The 23,162-nt window shown below is 43.2% G+C and overlaps 1 non-coding gene and 3 pseudogenes across 1 annotated transcript; all 4 read left to right on the top strand.

Moving 5' to 3' along the window:
- The first annotated feature begins 1,587 nt into the window (after window positions 1–1,587).
- On the top strand, window positions 1,588–1,788 carry LOC138668036 (U2 spliceosomal RNA; annotated as a pseudogene).
- A 6,322-nt stretch (window positions 1,789–8,110) lies between these two features.
- LOC138668140 (U2 spliceosomal RNA) lies at window positions 8,111–8,333 on the top strand (annotated as a pseudogene).
- A 6,311-nt stretch (window positions 8,334–14,644) lies between these two features.
- Window positions 14,645–14,836, top strand: LOC138668124 (U2 spliceosomal RNA). Its single transcript, XR_011319096.1, has one exon. It is a non-coding gene; the product is annotated as a U2 spliceosomal RNA (small nuclear RNA).
- Window positions 14,837–21,157: 6,321 nt separating this feature from the next.
- On the top strand, window positions 21,158–21,380 carry LOC138668141 (U2 spliceosomal RNA; annotated as a pseudogene).
- Window positions 21,381–23,162: the final 1,782 nt, after the last annotated feature.

The raw sequence follows: 23,162 nt of genomic DNA on the forward strand, positions 1-23,162 counted from the left end.
ATTTCTGTCAATGGTTTTTTAACAGATTTTATCCCGTTGGAATCCGGAGTGAAGCAGGGGTGTCCATTATCCCCAATTCTTTTTATTTGTGCTATGGAACCCCTGCTGTGTATGATCCGGAGAGATAAAGTGGTCCGAGGGGTTCCTATTCCGGATGGAGGAGGGGCCCAAGTCAAAGTATTTGCCTACATGGATGATGTTACTGCCATCTGTACAGATCCTGCTTCACTCCGGAGAGTGGTAATGTGCACCAATTTTTTTAGTCAGGCTTCAGGTTTTAAAATGAATTTTAATAAAACTGAATGTTTGATTTTGGGTTCCTGGGATACAAATGACCTACCAGCAGTAAAATTGAGGCACGACGAGGTAAAAATTTTGGGTATAGTATTTGATGCTAAAAATGATGGACACGTGAGCTGGGAGGAGGTACAGCATAAAATGGTGAAAAAGCTCTCCTTCTGGAATTTGAGATGCTTGTCGATTGAAGGGAAAATTTTAATTATTAAATCTGTTTTATTGCCTATGATGCTTTATGTTGCCATGGTATATCCTCCTTCTGAGTTGATACTAAAAAAACTAACTCGATGTATTTTTATGTTCATTTGGGGATCAAAAATGGAAAAGCTGAGGCGAACGGAAATGTACAAAAAACAACAAAATGGAGGAAAAGATGTCCCTGACTTGCATTTGTATTTGTATGTAAATTTCTTTTGTTTTTGTTTTAAAGTTTTTAATACTAATTCTACTTTTAGTCTGTTTTTAAAATATACTTGTGGTTTTATCTTTAAAAAATGGTTCAGGCCATGTTTATCAGCACCCATTTTATTATGCCCGCCCAAGCATTTTATTGTTTTAGAAAAGGTGATAAGGACTCATAAATTAAAGGACTTGGATGCCGATCTCCTTCTGGACAGAAAAAAATTGATGGTTCATCTGAGAAGAGAAGAAGGAGTGTCCCCTGTGAGCAACTTCTCCTGGAGTAGATCCAAGCGTGTGTGGAGGAACGTTTTTGGGAAATTCTTGGCCAACATTCACAAAGACATCGCATGGATGGCTGCCCACCAGTGCCTCCCAACCAGAGACTTCCAGCACAGGAGAGGCCTGGTGGCGCGGGCAAAGTGCCCAAGAGACTCTTGCCGAGAGGATGAGACTGTTTTGCACCTTTTCTGGAACTGCTGTTTTGCACAAGAACTTTGGGGGAGATTGGGGATACTTTTAAAATGGGTTTGTGGTCTTAAAGATTTTAGCTATGAGTATGTTTTATATGGACTTTTTAATTGCCCCACTACACACCAGTTCAAAGTATGCTGGTGTATAATAAACTGTGCCAAAAATGCAATCTGGAAAGCGAGAAACATTTTACTTTTTAACCGTGATTTTATCTCTGTAAATGATTGTATTAAATTGGCTTTTAGTGAAATGTTTATTTATTTCTTAAAGGATGTTAAAGATGTGGGGAAGAAGGAAGCGAATCGTAGATGGTGTTTTTATATGTGGAATACTGTTTTATATTAAGTTGTTTCATGTTGTTGTATTTTATTATTGTAATTGTTTATGTTTCTTTTGCACAAAAGGTTTCATTTTTTTCTTGTTGTTCTATGTCTTATGACTAAATAAAATTTTGTTGAAACCTTATCTGTTCTTATCAGTTTAATATCTGATACGTCCCCTATTTGGGGACCATATATTAAATGGATTTTTAGAACAGGGAGCTGGAAATGGAGCTTGCTCTGTCCACTCCACGCATTGACCCGTTATTGCAGTATCTCCGGGAACAGTGCACCCCTTCTCTGATCCGGTTTCCAAAAACAGATTGAATTGAAATCAGCCCAGCAAGTTGTCATTTAACACTTTCTGAGAATTCTTTTCAGGGTCAAAGAAGCACGTTTCAGGTGGCAAATGTAGCAATTTGCTCAGTTTCACTGGACCGTTTGCAACATTTCCTGTGCCTTGCTTTCACCTGTGCATGTTCAGCATTGGATTGCATCCAATATGCAAGCAATCAAGCAATCTTTGCTGGTTGCAACAGGTGTGTTAAGATGTAGGCCCGAATGAGGCCTTTGTAACAGTGTTGCTAATATATTGTGCCATCTACAAAATTAGGCCCCTGCCTGCTGTCTGTCTGTCAGCATGAAGTGTTTAAATTGAAGTATCCTACGAGTAGTTCGGCCATACATACTACATTTGTGACCGCATGCACAAATTCCTTTGTAAAACATTGGCTCCCTCTTGTGGACCACTGACTTTTAATTATGTGGTGTATGATATGTATTTCAATAAAGAAGGAAAAATGGTGTCTGTGATGATCTTGAATGTGCTAGTCTTGTCTATTTTGTCTTGTACTGTGTGAGTAGTATTCTAATGCTTTTGACCAACTGGGTGCGCTGCTGCTGCTGCCTGCCTGAAGTAGATAGAATCTGTGCACGGAACCAACCTTCACCTGCTGCTGTCACAATGGGGCCTTCAGCCATTGACTCCGGAACGCTCACGTGTCACAATGGGCTCTGGACTTATCTAAGGCAGAGAAAAATGGCGCCGTCTTCAGTCTGCTGCTGGAACAGCAGCAGACCACATGGTTGGGGGATTGTCTTTTTTTAAAGGGGCAATTTGCAGACTTGCACTAATAGTTGCACTCTGGAGCGCCAAAGGGATGGAGGGTGTGTTCAGATGGGCGGAGTTATGCAGATCAGGCGGAGTTATGCAGATTAGGCGGAGTTAGGCAGATTTTTTAAAAACGCGTTGGGTCCAACTTGAACACACCCCCACACACCCCCACACACCCCCCACACACCCCCACACACACCAGAACTGCCATTTGAGAAGGCATCCAGAGTTTAGAAAAAAAATGTCTTCCCCTGGGCAATCATCTTTTGGGCTCTCTCCACAGTGGGTCCTGGTTGTAGGCCATGGGGCGTCCGGAGTGGCAAACCATTTCAGGCTATCGCTTCTCGGCCTTTTGGCTAAGATCAGGGTTTATTGCCCTGGTCTTGGCTGAGAGGTGCTTGGGGTACCCGGCTCCTTGGCCTGGGGGGATCGTCTCACCTCTGGTGGGACTTCACCCCCCTGCTGCTATTGGGGAGTCGGCTTAGTCCTCTTGCATCCGGTTGCGATCCCCCGGCTATAGGCCGTTTCCCTGTGACTTCCCTTGTGGGAGTACTTCTTCTATTTCCTGTGGTAGGATATACCGACAGTTCTGCATCATGAATTTCGTGAAGAACACCATCCGGTTGACCGTGGACCCGAGCAATGGAACCAAGAACAACGTCGTTTTCATGATCCGGGATCTTATTGAGGAAAAGGCTGGAGCAAAGCGTGAGGAGATCTTCAGCTGTAACGAGTTTCCTCGACAAGGTAACTACGATGTGACTTTTGTGGACCAAAATGTTTGCCTGAATGTGTTCGAGTGGCTTCGAGGCAATGCTGAGGATCCTCTTCTGGAAGGAGTTGGCTGGATACCGTTGTTTGGTCTGCAGGAAAAAGAGGTGACTGTAACTGTGTATAACCCCTTCACAGATCCTGCTTTGTTGCAGAGTTTTCTCTCACAGTATTGTGACTATGTGAAAGTAGGAGAACGGCAGGTGAACATTTTAGGAATCTTTAACTGTAAATATGTTTATCGTGTGAAGTTGAAGAGGGACCCTGACTGTGTGGGTGGTTTCAGGCACCCCCCTGCAAATTTCTCTGTGGCAGGTCACAGAGGTTTTTTGACCTACCCAGGACAGCCTCGTTTTTGTAGGAGATGCTTTTGTTTTGGACATGTACAGGCAGAGTGTACTAAAGGACAGTGCTGTCGAAACTGCAGGAAAGAGGGGCATACCGCTAACCAATGTCCTTTGCCTAAGACCTGTGATGTCTGTGGGAGTAGTACGCATATGTACAAGGACTGTCCCATGAGTGCACCCAGACGGTCCGACAAGGAGCAAATGGAGGAAGAGTTGGCCAGGAGGGAAAGGGCAAAAGTTGTAAAAGAAGTTGCAAGGTTTGAGAGGGAGGAGGAAGAGAGAAGGAGGCGGAGTGCGAGTAGAGCCATGCCCCCTCCAGATTCAGAGAGTGTGAGTCTGAGACCATGTTCTAGGGCAGAGAAAGAGGAGAAAAAGGAGGAAAAGAAGAAGAAAAAGAAGGAAAAAGAGTGGAGGAGGGAAGAGAAGGAGTTTTGGAGGGCAGCTGCAGAGGTGGAGGCGCATCTTCCTGAAATGGAAGTGCAGGGGCAGTTGCCTGAAATAATGACCTTTAGTGAGGCAATGGACGCCGCGGAGAGCGATGCGCAAATTTCGGAGGTGGATAGCCCTGAGCATTTGTCTAATCCTGAACATATTGAGGAGTTTGAGTCAGATGACGATAGAGCTGCAAAAAAGAGCCGGCGGGAGGATGATGGAGATGATGAGGAGGTGGAGAGTAGTACTCCTCAGAGAAAGATTGGCCCTGCAAGAAGGAGGACTGAGGGTGGTGAGATCAGTGGGTCAGACACTTGTTGTTCAATTCAGATGGTGGAGGAGGATAGTGGTGATGCTGGATAGTGTTACCATATACTGCACTAAATGTGTTGTTTTTTTTCTCTTGTGAGCTTTGGCTTAGGCCAAAGGCTTTTATTTTCTGTGTAGTTAGTTGAAGTGTGGATTTTGTAAATATGGGGTTTACCATAATTTCACAAAATGTTAGAGTCTTTAAAAGTAAAGTTAGGAGAGCTGCAATTTTTGAGTTTTTAGCTATGCAAAATGCATCTATTTTTTGTTTACAAGAGTGTGGGGTAGTGGATGGTATGAAAGGGGATGAATGGTCTTATGGTGCGTCTGTGTGGTCAGGGAGTGCATGTAATAAGAATGATGGGGTGGGAATATTGGTTAAAGGAAGAGAGGTGGTTTTGAATGATTATCTGGTGATTGAGGTAGGGAGGTGTATTTTGGCTAATTTTGAGTATAGGAATGTAAAGTTTTGTGTTATTAATATTTATGCGCCGGTTGATAAGAATGAGCGTAAAGCTTTATTTGAAAAAGTTAAGCTTTTTGTTCCAGGGAGGATGCCTGTAGTGGTTGTGGGGGATATGAATTGTGATGTGGGGAAAGTGAATGTGGATGTGTCAGGGAAGGCTTTGTTGGAGTTAGTGAGTGATTTTGATCTGGGTGATATGCAGCGTGTGTGTAGTGTGAGTCCTGTGTTGAATACTTTTTTTTCTGAGAGTGGAAGGGTGCAATCTAGGTTGGATTATTGCTTTATTTCAAAAAATATAACTGCTGTTGATTATAAGCAAGAAAATGTTTTGTTTTCTGATCATGTGTGTATGAAGTGTGAGGTGGATATAAAGGTTGGTGGAGTGTTTGGGAAAGGGTTGTGGAAGTTAAATGTGAAGTTGTTAGAGAGTGAAGATGTGAGAAAGGAGTATGCAAGACGGTATGAAGGGTGGTGTAAGCGTAAAAATGGTTTTGGGAATGTTTGTGTTTGGTGGGATTGGGTGAAGAGACAAACAAAAATATTCTTTAAAAGTTTAGGGTATAAGTGTGCAGCTATTAAAAGAGAGAATTTTGTTAAATTGAATGCACGTTTGAGTGTATTGTATAAGTTGAGGGAAGGAGGAATGGAAGTGGAAGAAGAGATATTACAGGTGAAAAAGGAAATTAATGACTTTTTGTTAGAGAAAGGGAGGAGTATAGTTTTTAGAGCAAAAATTGACAAAATGGAACATGATGAGAAATGTTCACGTTTTTTCTTTAAAAAGGTGTTTGGGAAGAAACAGAGTATGAGTGTGCTGAATGGGGAGGATGGAAGAGAAGTGAGTGGTGAGGATATGTGTGAAGAGGTGGCTAAGTTCTATGAGGAGTTGTATGCAGTGAAGTGGAGGGATGAGGGTTTGGAGAGTGATGTGTTAAATATGTTAGAAAGTAAGTTGTCTGAGACGGAAAGGGAGAGTGTGATGTGTGAGGTGACTAGTGATGAGGTGTGGAAGGTGATGAATAGTATGGCGCTAAATAAGACGCCAGGGGAGGATGGTCTCCCAGTAGAGTTTTATCGAGTGATGTGGGATGTGATTGGTAATGACTTTGTGGAGGTGTGTAAGTATATGTGGTTAAATATGGAGGTGGCTGAGAGTATGCGTGCGGGAATGGTTGTGTTGATACCTAAAAAGGGGGATTTGAAGAGTTTGAGGAATTGGAGGCCGATAACGTTATTAAACTGTGATTATAAAATCTATGCAAAATTAATGGCGAATAGGATGCGTGATGTGATAGAGAGTGTGATTGGGGATGAACAGTGTTGTGCGGTACCTGGGAGGCGTATACATGATTGTGTGTGTATGCTAAGAGATTGTCTATGGGACTGTATGGGGCGAAAGAAGAGTGCGTTTTTGTTGAGTTTAGATTTTGAGAAGGCGTATGATAGATTATCGCATGGGTTTTTGTTTAGTGTGTTGCTAAGAATGGGTTTTCCAGCTGATTTTGTTGGGAGAGTGAGGAGTTTATATAAGGATATTTACAGTTGTGTTTTGTTGAATGGTTATGTGGGAAGGAGAGTGAATGTCTTTTCCGGAGTTCGTCAAGGGTGTCCTTTGTCACCTGTGGCTTTTATTTGTGCAATTGAGCCTTTATTGTGTATGCTGAGGAAAGATAAGGTGGTTAGGGGCGTGCAAGTGCCAGGAGGAGGGGGTAGAGAGTGGAAAGTTAGTGGTTATATGGATGATGTGTGTGTATTGTGCGATTCAGAATGTTCGGTGAGGCGGGTGAAGTTATTAGTGTCCTTTTTTTGTGGTGCGTCTGCATTTAAGGTTAATTGGGAAAAGAGTGAGTGTAAGGTATTTGGAAATGGTGTTTTAAGTAGGGATGTTGGAGTGAATGTGGTTAATGGGCCTATTAAAATATTGGGTGTGAAGTTTTCAGAGAAGTTGGATGGGAAGGAAAGTTGGAATGATGCGAAAGAGAAGGTTGAGCGGAAGCTGTGTTTTTGGAGGTTGAGAAACCTTACGTTTTTTGGAAAGATCTTAGTTATAAAGAGTGTGGTGTTGCCGATTTTTTTGTATGTAGCAGTAGTGTTTCCACCAGGGTATATGTGTGTGAGGAGTTTGAATAGGATTCTGTTTGTGTTTTTATGGAATTCAAAGATGGAGAGGGCTAGGAGAGAAATTTTGGTGAAGAGTTTGGAGAAAGGTGGGTTGGGTTTTCCAAATTTGGAAGTTTTTTTTGGTGTGAATATTGTTGTGTATGTGCTGAAAGTGATAAGGGCGGATGGGAAATTTTCATCTATGTGTAGGTATTTATTTGGAGCGTATCTGTTTAAGTTAAAATGGAGAGAAAGGGATTTGAGGTGTCCGGTTGCTTTTGAGGTTCCTGTATGGTATGTGTGGGTTTATAAGTTTTTGGTGAAGTATGAGTTGTGTGATGTGGATGTAAGACTAGTGGAAAAGAAGAAGGCTGTGTATAGAATGATTGAGTGTAGAGAGATAGAGTGTGATATCAATATGGTTAGAGGAGCTGATGTACAAAAGGTGTGGAAGAAAGTACGGATGGATGGTATGACAAACAGACAGAGTGAGATTGTGTGGCAGTCATTGCATGGAGTGTTACCAGTAAGAGAGTTTCAGAGAAATAGGGGTTTAGTGAGGAGTGAGAGGTGTCCGAGAGAAGGTTGTGGTGGGTGTGAAAGTGTAATACATGTGTTCTGGAATTGTCAGTACGCTAGAGATGTGATTGGAAGAATGGGTCCTTTGTGCAAAGAACTGTGTGGTGTGAATTTTTTATCCTTTGAGTTGTTCATGTTTGGTTTAGGGTTGTGTGATGGAGTGAAGGAGAGAGTGTTGTGGTTAATGCTTGCATGTATAAAGGAAGTGTTATGGGATGTGAGAAATGTGCATGTGTTCAAGAGGAAGAATATTGAGGTTAGAAATACCGTGAAGGTGATTTTGGGGAAGATATATGTTTGTTTTTTGTGGGATAAGAAAAGGAAGGGGGAGGTGGATGCGGAAGGAATTTGGAAGGTTAAAAAGTGGAGATATTTTGTTAATACTTCTTGATTTGTTCTTTTGTTATGTAAATATGTATTTTGAAAAAAGAAAGATTTTTCCGATGATGATGGGAACGGCTTTTTGTGTTTCAATTTTGACACAGCTGTTTGGGTATGTTTCTTCGGTTTTGGATTTCTAGACCGTGAAATTCCCCATCTGAGGGAAAAAAAAAAAAAAAAAAAAAAAAAAATCTGTTCTTATCAGTTTAATATCTGATACGTCCCCTATTTGGGGACCATATATTAAATGGATTTTTAGAACAGGGAGCTGGAAATGGAGCTTGCTCTGTCCACTCCACGCATTGACCCGTTATTGCAGTATCTCCGGGAACAGTGCACCCCTTCTCTGATCCGGTTTCCAAAAACAGATTGAATTGAAATCAGCCCAGCAAGTTGTCATTTAACACTTTCTGAGAATTCTTTTCAGGGTCAAAGAAGCACGTTTCAGGTGGCAAATGTAGCAATTTGCTCAGTTTCACTGGACCGTTTGCAACATTTCCTGTGCCTTGCTTTCACCTGTGCATGTTCAGCATTGGATTGCATCCAATATGCAAGCAATCAAGCAATCTTTGCTGGTTGCAACAGGTGTGTTAAGATGTAGGCCCGAATGAGGCCTTTGTAACAGTGTTGCTAATATATTGTGCCATCTACAAAATTAGGCCCCTGCCTGCTGTCTGTCTGTCAGCATGAAGTGTTTAAATTGAAGTATCCTACGAGTAGTTCGGCCATACATACTACATTTGTGACCGCATGCACAAATTCCTTTGTAAAACATTGGCTCCCTCTTGTGGACCACTGACTTTTAATTATGTGGTGTATGATATGTATTTCAATAAAGAAGGAAAAATGGTGTCTGTGATGATCTTGAATGTGCTAGTCTTGTCTATTTTGTCTTGTACTGTGTGAGTAGTATTCTAATGCTTTTGACCAACTGGGTGCGCTGCTGCTGCTGCCTGCCTGAAGTAGATAGAATCTGTGCACGGAACCAACCTTCACCTGCTGCTGTCACAATGGGGCCTTCAGCCATTGACTCCGGAACGCTCACGTGTCACAATGGGCTCTGGACTTATCTAAGGCAGAGAAAAATGGCGCCGTCTTCAGTCTGCTGCTGGAACAGCAGCAGACCACATGGTTGGGGGATTGTCTTTTTTTAAAGGGGCAATTTGCAGACTTGCACTAATAGTTGCACTCTGGAGCGCCAAAGGGATGGAGGGTGTGTTCAGATGGGCGGAGTTATGCAGATCAGGCGGAGTTATGCAGATTAGGCGGAGTTAGGCAGATTTTTTAAAAACGCGTTGGGTCCAACTTGAACACACCCCCACACACCCCCACACACCCCCCACACACCCCCACACACACCAGAACTGCCATTTGAGAAGGCATCCAGAGTTTAGAAAAAAAATGTCTTCCCCTGGGCAATCATCTTTTGGGCTCTCTCCACAGTGGGTCCTGGTTGTAGGCCATGGGGCGTCCGGAGTGGCAAACCATTTCAGGCTATCGCTTCTCGGCCTTTTGGCTGCGATCTTGTGTCGCGGTCAGGGGGTGCGAGTGATTCCTGGCAGCGTGCTGCTGATTTGCTACTGCGGTCTTTGTACCGGCAGAGAAGACTGAAGAGGTGAAGATGTTCATCAAGAATACCATTCGTGTGGTCGTGGAAGGAAGTGCCCGAAATAATGTGGTTTTCGTGGTTCGTGACCTGCTGGAGGAAAAGGCTGGAGCCCATCGGACGGACATTTTCAGCGTTAACGAGTTCCGGAATCAAGGTACATATGATGTTACCTTTGTGAGTGAGGCAGTTTGCCTAACTATCTTTGAGTGGCTCAGAAGTCATGATGGTGATCCATGCCTGGAGGGAGTGCGGGTGGAGCCTTTGTTTGGGCTAATGGAGAAAGTTGTAACTGTGACGGTGTATAACCCTTACACTGAAGTAAGTTTGCTGGAGCAGTTCCTGGCTCGTTATTGCGAGTATGTGAAGGGTGGAGAAAAGCAAAAAAATTGCTTGGGGATCTTTAATTGTAAATATGTGTTTCGTGTGAAACTGAGGAGAGACCCAAGTTGTTTGGGAGGTTTCGCCCATCCCCCGGCGAACTTTTCGGTAGCAGGGCAAAGGGGCTTCCTGACATATGCAGGGCAGCCTCTATACTGTAGAAAGTGTTTTCAGTTTGGGCACCTACAGAGTACCTGTGAGAAAAGTATGGTTTGCCGCAATTGTAAACAGGAGGGCCATATGGCGGCTCAGTGTCCAATGCCACGTGAGTGTGACCAGTGTGGAGACATAGGGCACCTGTATAGGGACTGTCCGTATGCTGGGCCGAGGAGGCCAACCAGAGAGGAGGAGAGGCGGGAGGAGGAAGGAAAAAAGCGTGAGGAGCGGAGGCAGGAGGAGGAGAAAAAGAGAGAGGAGGAGGTAAAGAAACGGGAAGAGGAGAGGAGGCGGGAGGAAAGCAAGTCTTCTGCGCAGCGGAGCGCTGAAATAATTCCGCCCTCTATGGTTGAGAGACGGCGGGATAGAAGGCAGGAGGACAAGGAGGCTGAAAGGAGGAAGGAGGAGCTGGAGGACAAATTATTTTGGAGAGCCGCAAAGCAGGAAGAGCGTGCTATGACTAATAAAAGTAAGAAAAAAAAGGAGGTTCCAGTTATAAATACAGAGGAGTTGGGTGCGCTGATGGATTTTGATACGTCTGGGGCGGAGGAGTTGGTTGATCCTGTGATTCCTGAATCGGACCCGAGAAATATAGGTGCTTTTTCCTCACAAGAGGAGCCTGGAGGTCGAAAGTGTCCCAGGGAGGGTGGTGGGGAAAATTTTGACTTTGAGGTTCCAGAAGCAGGAATGCCCCAGAGAAAAGTTGGGCGGAAGAAGTCACGTGTGGAGGAGTGTATGGAGGTCAGCGGCTCTGAAAGCTGCGCGGCGCAGATGGTGGAGGAGGACAGTGGCGACACTGCTTAGTTATGTGCTTTTTTTTTCTAAGCGTTTTTGTACATAGCTTTTGCCGTTAAAATGTGTTTTGTATATTGCAGTTGCTTTAAAATGTTTTTTTTTTTTTTTTTTTCTCATATAAGTTGTTTAATGTCCTTTTTGTAGGTTGTTTGCTTTAGTGTTTTTGGTTCTGTGTATATTATGGGGTTTATAATTATATCACAAAATGTGAGGGTCTTTAAAAATAGGTTGCGGCGGGCGGCTATTTTGGATTTTTTTGCAACACAAAATGCAGGAATTTTTTGTTTGCAGGAGTGTGGGATTGTGGATGATGTGAAGGGGAGTGAATGGCCTCATGGTGCGTCTGTGTGGTCAGGGAGTGCTTGTAATAAAAATGATGGTGTGGGTTTTTTAGTGAAGGGAAGTGATGTGAGTTTGTGTGACTATATGGTGATTGAGGTTGGAAGGTGTGTGTTGGCTAATTTTGAGTTTAGAAATGTTCGTTTTTGTGTTATTAATGTATATGCGCCTGTGGAAAAACAGGAGCGTAAAGTGTTATTTGAAAAAATTAAGTTTTTTATTCCTGGGAGAGTGCCTGTAGTGTTAGTGGGTGATATGAACTGTGATGTGGGAAGTGTGAATGTGGATGTGGCAGGGAAAGTGTTAATGGATATGGTGAGTGATTTTGGTTTAAGGGATATGCAGTGTGCATGCAAGATAGCACCGTTGTTAAATACGTTTTTTTCTGATAGTGGGAGGGTGGCGTCTAGGTTAGATCATTGTTTTGTGTCTAAAAATATGATTCCTGTTAGTTATGCACAGGAGAGTGTGGTTTTTTCGGATCATGTGTGTATGAAGTGTGAATTGGATTTGCATGTTAATGAGGTGGCTGGGAAAGGTGTGTGGAAGCTGAATGTGAGTTTGCTGGAAGGAGGGGGTGTGAGAGAGGAGTATAAAAGAATTTATGCAGATTGGTGTGGATGCAGGAGTGATTTCAGAAGCGTGTGTGAATGGTGGGATTGGGTTAAATGGAAAACCAAGAGTTTTTTTAAAAAACTCGGGTACAAGTGTGCGGCTGCAAAGAGGAAAAGGTTTGTTTTTTTAAATGCAAGATTGAGCGTGTTGTATAAGTTGAGGGCCGGAGGGATGGATGTGAGTGAAGATTTGGTGAAAGTGAAAAAAGAAGTGGATGATTTTTTGTTAGAAAGAGGGAGGAGTATTGTGTATAGGGCCAAGATAGAGAATTTGGAGAAGAATGAGAAGTGTTCGCGTTTTTTCTTTAAAAAAGTTTTTGGGAAAAGACAGAGTATGAGTGTTTTGAATGGGATGGATGGAAATGAAGTGAGTGGTGTGGACTTGTGTGAGGAAGTGGCAAAGTTTTATGATGATTTGTATGCTGTGAAATGGAGGGATGAAGGTTTGGAGAGTGAGGTGCTGAGTGGTTTGGAAAATAGTTTGAATAAGATAGAAAGAGAAAGTTTGATGGGTGATGTGACAGATGAAGAAGTATGGAAGGTGGTGTGTAGTATGGCGTTGAATAAAACACCGGGGGAGGATGGTTTACCGGTGGAATTTTATCGTGTGATGTGGGATGTGATTGGGAAGGATTTTGTGGATGTATGTAAGTATATGTGGGCGAATGCAGAGATAGCAAATGGTATGCGTGCAGGGGTGGTTGTGTTATTGCCAAAAAAGGGTGATTTGAAAAATCTTAAAAACTGGAGGCCGATCACATTGTTGAATTGTGATTATAAGATTTATGCGAAGCTTTTGGCCAACAGGATGCGTGGCGTGGTTGGGAGTGTGGTGGGTGAGGAGCAATGTTGTGCGGTGCCTGGAAGACGAATACATGGAAGTTTGTGTATGTTGAGAGATTGTTTATGGGACTGCATGAGTCGTAAGAAGGGGGTTTATGTGTTGAGTTTGGATTTTGAGAAGGCGTATGATAGGTTGGCGCATGTTTTTTTGTTTAGTGTGTTGGTGAGGATGGGATTTCCTTCTGAGTTTGTTGAGAGAGTGAGAAGTTTGTATAAGAATATTTATAGTTGTGTGTTGTTGAATGGAAATGTGGGGAGGAGAGTAAATGTGTTTTCGGGTGTTCGGCAGGGGTGCCCTTTGTCCCCTATCGTATTTATTTGTGCAATTGAGCCATTGTTATGTCTGTTGAGAAAAGATAAGGTGATTCAGGGTGTGCAAGTACCGGGGGGTGGGGGGAGAGAGTGGAAGATGAGTGCTTATATGGATGATGTGTGTGTGTTGTGTGATTCAGAGTGTTCGGCACGGCGTGTGAAGTTGTTGGTTTCTTTTTTTTGTGGAGCTTCTGCTTTTAAAGTGAATTGGGAGAAGAGTGAGTGTAAGAATTTTGGGGGGAGGAGTCTGAGCGATGATGTTGGAGTGAATGTGGTGAGTGGACCGATAAAGGTTTTGGGCGTGAAATTTTCGGAGAAATTGGATGGAGAGGAAAGCTGGGTGGATGTGAGAGAGAGAGTGGAGCGTAAGTTAAATTTTTGGAATTTGAGGGATCTTACGTTTTTTGGTAAAATTTTAGTTATTAAGAGTGTTGTGTTACCGATTTTTTTGTATGTTGCGTTGGTTTTTCCACCAAGCTACATGTGTGTCAGAAGATTAAATAGGGTTTTGTTTGTCTTTCTTTGGGGTTCATGTATGGAGCGTGCTAGGAGAGAAATTGTTATGAAGAGTTTGGATAAGGGGGGACTGGGTTTCCCAAATTTGAATGTATTTTTTGGCGTGAATATTATGGTGTTTGTATTAGGTGTGATTAGGATGGATGGGAAGTATGCATGTATGTGCAGGTTTTTGTTTGGAAATTTCTTGTTTTGTTTGAAATGGAGTGAAAGAGATCTTAGGAGCCCAGTGGCTTTTGAGGTTCCTGTGTGGTATGTGTGGGTTTACAAATTTTTAGTGAAGTATGAACTCTGTGATGTGGATGTGAGATTGTTAGAAAAGAAGAAAGCTGTATATAAGATGATTGAGTGTAGAGAGATGGAATGTGACATTGGACAAGTTTACAGGCTGTCCTTACCAGATCTTAAAGTGGTAAGAGGGGATGATGTGCAGAAAGTATGGAAGAAGGTACGGATGAATGGTATGACAAACAGGCAGAGTGAGATTGTATGGCAGTCATTGCATGGGGTGTTACCGGTGAGGGAGTTTCAGAAAAATCGGGGTTTAGTGAGGAGTGAGAAGTGTCCGAGGAGTGGATGTGGTGGAAGTGAGAGCGTGGTGCATTTGTTTTGGAATTGTCAGTACGCTAGAAGTGTGATTGCAGGGTTGGGTCGTTTGTGTAAGGAGCTGTGTGAGGTGAATCTGTTGTCTTTTGAGCTTTTTATGTTTGGATTGGGTATGTGTGGGGAAAAGGAGAGAGTATTGTGGTTAATGATGGCATGTATAAAAGAGGTTTTGTGGGATGTGAGGAATATATATGTGTTTAAAAGGAAGGATATTGAAGTTAAAAATTGCATTAAAATTATTCTGGGAAAATTGTATTTTTGTTTTGTGTGTGATCAGAGGAGGAGAGGGGAGGTGGATGCAGAGGGAGTTTGGAAAACCAAAAAGTGGAAACATTTTGTTTAATGTATCTTGAGTTTTTTTGTGTTGTTAACAAATATTTTTATGTTGTGTTTTCCAGTGATGATGGGAATGGCGGTTACATTGTGTATGTGGCTTGCTGTTTTGGGAGATGAGTTCCATAAAGTTGTGGAGTCTTGACTGTGGAACTTCCCATCTGAGGAAAAAAAAAAAAAAAAAAAAAAAAAATCTGTTCTTATCAGTTTAATATCTGATACGTCCCCTATTTGGGGACCATATATTAAATGGATTTTTAGAACAGGGAGCTGGAAATGGAGCTTGCTCTGTCCACTCCACGCATTGACCCGTTATTGCAGTATCTCCGGGAACAGTGCACCCCTTCTCTGATCCGGTTTCCAAAAACAGATTGAATTGAAATCAGCCCAGCAAGTTGTCATTTAACACTTTCTGAGAATTCTTTTCAGGGTCAAAGAAGCACGTTTCAGGTGGCAAATGTAGCAATTTGCTCAGTTTCACTGGACCGTTTGCAACATTTCCTGTGCCTTGCTTTCACCTGTGCATGTTCAGCATTGGATTGCATCCAATATGCAAGCAATCAAGCAATCTTTGCTGGTTGCAACAGGTGTGTTAAGATGTAGGCCCGAATGAGGCCTTTGTAACAGTGTTGCTAATATATTGTGCCATCTACAAAATTAGGCCCCTGCCTGCTGTCTGTCTGTCAGCATGAAGTGTTTAAATTGAAGTATCCTACGAGTAGTTCGGCCATACATACTACATTTGTGACCGCATGCACAAATTCCTTTGTAAAACATTGGCTCCCTCTTGTGGACCACTGACTTTTAATTATGTGGTGTATGATATGTATTTCAATAAAGAAGGAAAAATGGTGTCTGTGATGATCTTGAATGTGCTAGTCTTGTCTATTTTGTCTTGTACTGTGTGAGTAGTATTCTAATGCTTTTGACCAACTGGGTGCGCTGCTGCTGCTGCCTGCCTGAAGTAGATAGAATCTGTGCACGGAACCAACCTTCACCTGCTGCTGTCACAATGGGGCCTTCAGCCATTGACTCCGGAACGCTCACGTGTCACAATGGGCTCTGGACTTATCTAAGGCAGAGAAAAATGGCGCCGTCTTCAGTCTGCTGCTGGAACAGCAGCAGACCACATGGTTGGGGGATTGTCTTTTTTTAAAGGGGCAATTTGCAGACTTGCACTAATAGTTGCACTCTGGAGCGCCAAAGGGATGGAGGGTGTGTTCAGATGGGCGGAGTTATGCAGATCAGGCGGAGTTATGCAGATTAGGCGGAGTTAGGCAGATTTTTTAAAAACGCGTTGGGTCCAACTTGAACACACCCCCACACACCCCCACACACCCCCCACACACCCCCACACACACCAGAACTGCCATTTGAGAAGGCATCCAGAGTTTAGAAAAAAAATGTCTTCCCCTGGGCAATCATCTTTTGGGCTCTCTCCACAGTGGGTCCTGGTTGTAGGCCATGGGGCGTCCGGAGTGGCAAACCATTTCAGGCTATCGCTTCTCGGCCTTTTGGCTAAGATCAGGGTTTATTGCCCTGGTCTTGGCTGAGAGGTGCTTGGGGTACCCGGCTCCTTGGCCTGGGGGGATCGTCTCACCTCTGGTGGGACTTCACCCCCCTGCTGCTATTGGGGAGTCGGCTTAGTCCCCTTGCATCCGGTTGTGATCCCCCGGCTATAGGCCGTGTCCGAGTGACGTCCCTCGTGGGAAGTTTTCTTCTTTCTGCTGTGGTAGAATATACCGACAGTCCATCGCTATGAATTTTGTCAAGAACACCATCCGGTTGACCGTGGACCCGAGCAATGGAGCCAAGAACAACGTGGTATTCATCATCCGGGATCTCATCGAGGAAAAGGCTGGAGCAAAGCGTACGGAGATCTTCAGTTGCAACGAATTTCCTCGTCAAGGTAATTACGACGTGACTTTTGTGGACCAAAACGTTTGCCTGAATGTGTTTGAGTGGCTACGGGCTAATGCTGAGGATCCTCTTCTGGAAGGAGTTGGCTGGATACCACTGTTTGGGTTACAAGAAAAAGAGGTAACTGTGACTGTGTATAACCCCTTCACGGACCCGGCTTTGTTGCAGAGCTTTCTCTCGCAATATTGTGAGTATGTAAAGTTAGGAGAACGGCAGGTGAATATCTTGGGCATCTTCAACTGTAAATATACGTTTCGTGTTAAATTGAAGAGGGACCCTGATAGTGTGGGTGGTTTCAGGCACCCTCCTGCAAATTTCTCTGTGGCAGGTCACAGAGGCTTTTTGACGTACCCAGGACAGCCTCGTTTCTGTAGAAAATGTTTTTGTTTCGGACATGTACAGACAGAGTGTACTAAAGGACAGTGTTGCCGAAATTGCAGGAAAGAGGGGCATGCTGCTAACCAATGTCCTTCGCCTAAAACCTGTGATGTCTGTGGGAGTAGTACACATATGTATAAAGACTGTCCCAATAGTGCACCTAGGCGGTCCGACAAAGAGCAAATGGAGGAAGAGTTGGCCAGGAGGGAAAGGGCAAGAATTGTAAAAGAAGTTGCAAGGATTGAGAGGGAGGAGGAAGAGAGAAGGAGGCGGAGTGCGAGTAGAGCCATGCCCCCTCCAGATTCAGAGAGTGTGAGTCTGAGGCCATGTTCTAGGGCAGAGAAAGAGGAGAAAAAGGAGGAAAAGAAGAAGAAAAAGAAGGAAAAAGAGTGGAGGAGGGAAGAGAAGGAGTTTTGGAGGGCAGCTGCAGAGGTGGAGGCGCATCTTCCTGAAATGGAAGTGCAGGGGCAGTTGCCTGAAATAATGACTTTTAGTGAGGCAATGGACGCCGCGGAGAGCGATGCGCAAATTTCGGAGGTGGATAGCCCTGAGCATTTGTCTAATCCCGAACATATTGAGGAGTTTGAGTCAGATGACGATAGAGCTGCAAAAAAGAGTCGGCGGGAGGATGATGGAGATGATGAGGAGGTGGAGAGTAGTACTCCTCAGAGAAAGATTGGCCCTGCAAGAAGGAGGACTGAGGGTGGTGAGATCAGTGGGTCAGACACTTGTTGTTCAATTCAGATGGTGGAGGAGGATAGTGGTGATGCTGGATAGTGTTACCATATACTGCACTAAATGTGTTGTTTTTTTCTCTTGTGAGCTTTGGTTTAGGCCAAAGGCTTTTATTTTCTGTGTAGTTAGTTGAAGTGTGGATTTTGTAAATATGGGGTTTACCATAATTTCACAAAATGTTAGAGTCTTTAAAAGTAAAGTTAGGAGAGCTGCAATTTTTGAGTTTTTAGCTATGCAAAATGCATCTATTTTTTGTTTACAAGAGTGTGGGGTAGTGGATGGTGTGAAAGGGGATGAATGGTCTTATGGTGCGTCTGTGTGGTCAGGGAGTGCATGTAATAAGAATGATGGGGTGGGAATATTGGTTAAAGGGAGAGAGGTGGTTTTGAATGATTATCTGGTGATTGAGGTAGGGAGGTGTATTTTGGCTAATTTTGAGTATAGGAATGTAAAGTTTTGTGTTATTAATATTTATGCGCCGGTTGATAAGAATGAGCGTAAAGCTTTATTTGAAAAAGTTAAGCTTTTTGTTCCAGGGAGGATGCCTGTAGTGGTTGTGGGGGATATGAATTGTGATGTGGGGAAAGTGAATGTGGATGTGTCAGGGAAGGCTTTGTTGGAGTTAGTGAGTGATTTTGATCTGGGTGATATGCAGCGTGTGTGTAGTGTGAGTCCTGTGTTGAATACTTTTTTTTCTGAGAGTGGAAGGGTGCAATCTAGGTTGGATTATTGCTTTATTTCAAAAAATATAACTGCTGTTGATTATAAGCAAGAAAATGTTTTGTTTTCTGATCATGTGTGTATGAAGTGTGAGGTGGATATAAAGGTTGGTGGAGTGTTTGGGAAAGGGTTGTGGAAGTTAAATGTGAAGTTGTTAGAGAGTGAAGATGTGAGAAAGGAGTATGCAAGACGGTATGAAGGGTGGTGTAAGCGTAAAAATGGTTTTGGGAATGTTTGTGTTTGGTGGGATTGGGTGAAGAGACAAACAAAAATATTCTTTAAAAGTTTAGGGTATAAGTGTGCAGCTATTAAAAGAGAGAATTTTGTTAAATTGAATGCACGTTTGAGTGTATTGTATAAGTTGAGGGAAGGAGGAATGGAAGTGGAAGAAGAGATATTACAGGTGAAAAAGGAAATTAATGACTTTTTGTTAGAGAAAGGGAGGAGTATAGTTTTTAGAGCAAAAATTGACAAAATGGAACATGATGAGAAATGTTCACGTTTTTTCTTTAAAAAGGTGTTTGGGAAGAAACAGAGTATGAGTGTGCTGAATGGGGAGGATGGAAGAGAAGTGAGTGGTGAGGATATGTGTGAAGAGGTGGCTAAGTTCTATGAGGAGTTGTATGCAGTGAAGTGGAGGGATGAGGGTTTGGAGAGTGATGTGTTAAATATGTTAGAAAGTAAGTTGTCTGAGACGGAAAGGGAGAGTGTGATGTGTGAGGTGACTAGTGATGAGGTGTGGAAGGTGATGAATAGTATGGCGCTAAATAAGACGCCAGGGGAGGATGGTCTCCCAGTAGAGTTTTATCGAGTGATGTGGGATGTGATTGGTAATGACTTTGTGGAGGTGTGTAAGTATATGTGGTTAAATATGGAGGTGGCTGAGAGTATGTGTGCGGGAATGGTTGTGTTGATACCTAAAAAGGGGGATTTGAAGAGTTTGAGGAATTGGAGGCCGATAACGTTATTAAACTGTGATTATAAAATCTATGCAAAATTAATGGCGAATAGGATGCGTGATGTGATAGAGAGTGTGATTGGGGATGAACAGTGTTGTGCGGTACCTGGGAGGCGTATACATGATTGTGTGTGTATGCTAAGAGATTGTCTATGGGACTGTATGGGGCGAAAGAAGAGTGCGTTTTTGTTGAGTTTAGATTTTGAGAAGGCGTATGATAGATTATCGCATGGGTTTTTGTTTAGTGTGTTGCTAAGAATGGGTTTTCCAGCTGATTTTGTTGGGAGAGTGAGGAGTTTATATAAGGATATTTACAGTTGTGTTTTGATGAATGGTTATGTGGGAAGGAGAGTGAATGTCTTTTCAGGGGTTCGTCAAGGGTGTCCTTTGTCACCTGTGGCCTTTATTTGTGCAATTGAGCCTTTGTTGTGTATGCTGAGGAAAGATAAGGTGGTTAGGGGCGTGCAAGTGCCAGGAGGAGGGGGTAGAGAGTGGAAAGTTAGTGGTTATATGGATGATGTGTGTGTATTGTGCGATTCAGAATGTTCGGTGAGGCGGGTGAAGTTATTAGTGTCCTTTTTTTGTGGTGCGTCTGCATTTAAGGTTAATTGGGAAAAGAGTGAGTGTAAGGTATTTGGAAATGGTGTTTTAAGTAGGGATGTTGGAGTGAATGTGGTTAATGGGCCTATTAAAATATTGGGTGTGAAGTTTTCAGAGAAGTTGGATGGGAAGGAAAGTTGGAATGATGCGAAAGAGAAGGTTGAGCGGAAGCTGTGTTTTTGGAGGTTGAGAAACCTTACGTTTTTTGGAAAGATCTTAGTTATAAAGAGTGTGGTGTTGCCGATTTTTTTGTATGTAGCAGTAGTGTTTCCACCAGGGTATATGTGTGTGAGGAGTTTGAATAGGATTCTGTTTGTGTTTTTATGGAATTCAAAGATGGAGAGGGCTAGGAGAGAAATTTTGGTGAAGAGATTGGAGAAAGGTGGGTTGGGTTTTCCAAATTTGGAAGTTTTTTTTGGTGTGAATATTGTTGTGTATGTGCTGAAAGTGATAAGGGCGGATGGGAAATTTTCATCTATGTGTAGGTATTTATTTGGAGCGTATCTGTTTAAGTTAAAATGGAGAGAAAGGGATTTGAGGTGTCCGGTTGCTTTTGAGGTTCCTGTATGGTATGTGTGGGTTTATAAGTTTTTGGTGAAGTATGAGTTGTGTGATGTGGATGTAAGACTAGTGGAAAAGAAGAAGGCTGTGTATAGAATGATTGAGTGTAGAGAGATAGAGTGTGATATCAATATGGTTAGAGGAGCTGATGTACAAAAGGTGTGGAAGAAAGTACGGATGGATGGTATGACAAACAGACAGAGTGAGATTGTGTGGCAGTCATTGCATGGAGTGTTACCAGTAAGAGAGTTTCAGAGAAATAGGGGTTTAGTGAGGAGTGAGAGGTGTCCGAGAGAAGGTTGTGGTGGGTGTGAAAGTGTAATACATGTGTTTTGGAATTGTCAGTATGCTAGAGATGTGATTGGAAGAATGGGTCCTTTGTGCAAAGAACTGTGTGGTGTGAATTTTTTATCCTTTGAGTTGTTCATGTTTGGTTTAGGGTTGTGTGATGGAGTGAAGGAGAGAGTGTTGTGGTTAATGCTTGCATGTATAAAGGAAGTGTTATGGGATGTGAGAAATGTGCATGTGTTCAAGAGGAAGAATATTGAGGTTAGAAATACCGTGAAGGTGATTTTGGGGAAGATATATGTTTGTTTTTTGTGGGATAAGAAAAGGAAGGGGGAGGTGGATGCGGAAGGAATTTGGAAGGTTAAAAAGTGGAGATATTTTGTTAATACTTCTTGATTTGTTCTTTTGTTATGTAAATATGTATTTTGAAAAAAGAAAGATTTTTCCGATGATGATGGGAACGGCTTTTTGTGTTTCAATTTTGACACAGCTGTTTGGGTATGTTTCTTCGGTTTTGGATTTCTAGACCGTGAAATTCCCCATCTGAGGGAAAAAAAAAAAAAAAAAAAAAAAAAAATCTGTTCTTATCAGTTTAATATCTGATACGTCCCCTATTTGGGGACCATATATTAAATGGATTTTTAGAACAGGGAGCTGGAAATGGAGCTTGCTCTGTCCACTCCACGCATTGACCCGTTATTGCAGTATCTCCGGGAACAGTGCACCCCTTCTCTGATCCGGTTTCCAAAAACAGATTGAATTGAAATCAGCCCAGCAAGTTGTCATTGAACACTTTCTGAGAATTCTTTTCAGGGTCAAAGAAGCACGTTTCAGGTGGCAAATGTAGCAATTTGCTCAATTTCACTGGACCGTTTGCAACATTTCCTGTGCCTTGCTTTCACCTGTGCATGTTCAGCATTGGATTGCATCCAATATGCAATCAATCAATCAATCAATCAAGCAATCAAGCAATCTTTGCTGGTTGCAACAGGTGTGTTAAGATGTAGGCCCGAATGAGGCCTTTGTAACAGTGTTGCTAATATATTGTGCCAACTACAAAATTAGGCCCCTGCCTGCTGTCTGTCAGCATGAAGTGTTTAAATTGAAGTATCCTACGAGTAGTTCGGCCATACATACTACATTTGTGACCGCATGCACAAATTCCTTTGTAAAACATTGGCTCCCTCTTGTGGACCACTGACTTTTAATTATGTGGTGTATGATATGTATTTCAATAAAGAAGGAAAAATGGTGTCTGTGATGATCTTGAATGTGCTAGTCTTGTCTATTTTGTCTTGTACTGTGTGAGTAGTATTCTAATGCTTTTGACCAACTGGGTGCGCTGCTGCTGCTGCCTGCCTGCAGTAGATAGAATCTGTGCACGGAACCTTCACCTGCTGCTGCTGTCACAATGGGGCCTTCAGCCATTGACTCCGGAACTCTCACGTGTCACAATGGGCTCTGGACTTATCTAAGGCAGAGAAAAATGGCGCCGTCTTCAGTCTGCTGCTGGAACAGCAGCAGACCACATGGTAGGGGGATTGTCTTTTTTTTTTTAAAGGGGCAATTTGCAGACTTGCACTAATAGTTGCACTCTGGAGCGCCAAAGGGATGGAGGGTGTGTTCAGATGGGCGGAGTTATGCAGATCAGGCGGAGTTATGCAGATTAGGCGGAGTTAGGCAGATTTTTTAAAAACGCGTTGGGTCCAACTTGAACACACCCCCACACACCCCCACACACCCCCCACACACCCCCACACACACCAGAACTGCCATTTGAGAAGGCATCCAGAGTTTAGAAAAAAAATGTCTTCCCCTGGGCAATCATCTTTTGGGCTCTCTCCACAGTGGGTCCTGGTTGTAGGCCATGGGGCGTCCGGAGTGGCAAACCATTTCAGGCTATCGCTTCTCGGCCTTTTGGCTGCGATCTTGTGTCGCGGTCAGGGGGTGCGAGTGATTCCTGGCAGCGTGCTGCTGATTTGCTACTGCGGTCTTTGTACCGGCAGAGAAGACTGAAGAGGTGAAGATGTTCATCAAGAATACCATTCGTGTGGTCGTGGAAGGAAGTGCCCGAAATAATGTGGTTTTCGTGGTTCGTGACCTGCTGGAGGAAAAGGCTGGAGCCCACCGGACGGACATTTTCAGCGTTAACGAGTTCCGGAATCAAGGTACATATGATGTTACCTTTGTGAGTGAGGCAGTTTGCTTAACTATCTTTGAGTGGCTCAGAAGTCATGATGGTGATCCATGCCTGGAGGGAGTGCGGGTGGAGCCTTTGTTTGGGCTAATGGAGAAAGTTGTAACTGTGACGGTGTATAACCCTTACACTGAAGTAAGTTTGCTGGAGCAGTTCCTGGCTCGTTATTGCGAGTATGTGAAGGGTGGAGAAAAGCAAAAAAATTGCTTGGGGATCTTTAATTGTAAATACGTGTTTCGTGTGAAACTGAGGAGAGACCCAAGTTGTTTGGGAGGTTTCGCCCATCCCCCGGCGAACTTTTCGGTAGCAGGGCAA

This window comes from Ranitomeya imitator, chromosome 2, assembly GCF_032444005.1.
Source record: "Ranitomeya imitator isolate aRanImi1 chromosome 2, aRanImi1.pri, whole genome shotgun sequence".
NCBI classification, from domain to species: domain Eukaryota; kingdom Metazoa; phylum Chordata; class Amphibia; order Anura; family Dendrobatidae; genus Ranitomeya; species Ranitomeya imitator.